At 43.9% G+C, this 731-nt stretch overlaps 1 protein-coding gene across 2 annotated transcripts in view; it reads right to left on the bottom strand.

Annotated features, from left to right (window-relative positions):
* Positions 1–731, bottom strand: part of LOC103599077 (chromosome unknown open reading frame, human C9orf50) — a 9,616-nt gene that overhangs the window by 6,559 nt on the left and 2,326 nt on the right. The gene's annotated exons all lie outside the window — the stretch shown is intronic.

Genomic DNA, 731 nt, shown 5'->3' with positions numbered 1-731 from the left:
TCTCTCTCTCTTGCTTCCTTTTGCCATGTGATCTGCTTGTATCCACTACCAGCTGCCTGCCCCTTTCCACCATGAGTAGAAGCAGCCTAAGGCCCGTGCCAGATGCAGTTGTCCCAGAATTGCCTGAGGCCCGTGCCAGATGCAGCTGTCCAGAGTAAGCCAAATAAACCTCTACTCTTCATAAATTACCCAGTCTCAGGTATTCTGTTACAGCAACACAAAACAGACTAATACAAGTGCTCTTCATTCTTTCTCCTGCTTAAGCCTGTTTAAACTGGAGGAATTTTTTTCTGCTTTCTTTTCTCCCTCCTTTAGAGCTATGCCATCTGGGCTCAGGTAAGCTCTAATGCCCAGGCTCTTCTCTTACCTCCATCCCTTATTTTATTTGCCCCAATATTTGACATATAGTAAAACCTCATAAAAGTTAGAGGGAGAAATGGATGAATGATGGTGGGATGGGCAAAAAGATGGAAAGTTAGGTGGGTAGGTTGATGGACGGATGTACTGAAGGGTGAATTAATGAAAGAGTCTGAGTAGAAAGACTGAATCATGGGTGCATGGGTAGATGGATGGATGCGTGGCTGGATGATTATGTAGATAACTATGTAAACTTGTGGATGGCTTCACGCCTAGATTGGGGATGGATAGGGTCCTGGATTTACAAGTAGATGGAAGGATTTGTAGATGATTGATCATTGGATTCCTGGATGAATGGACAGAATTGTGAGAAT

This window comes from Galeopterus variegatus, unplaced genomic scaffold, assembly GCF_000696425.1.
Source record: "Galeopterus variegatus unplaced genomic scaffold, G_variegatus-3.0.2 Scaffold2844, whole genome shotgun sequence".
Taxonomy (NCBI): domain Eukaryota; kingdom Metazoa; phylum Chordata; class Mammalia; order Dermoptera; family Cynocephalidae; genus Galeopterus; species Galeopterus variegatus.
Note: the sequence above shows the minus strand (reverse complement) of the source record. Positions and strands in the feature narration are given on the sequence as shown.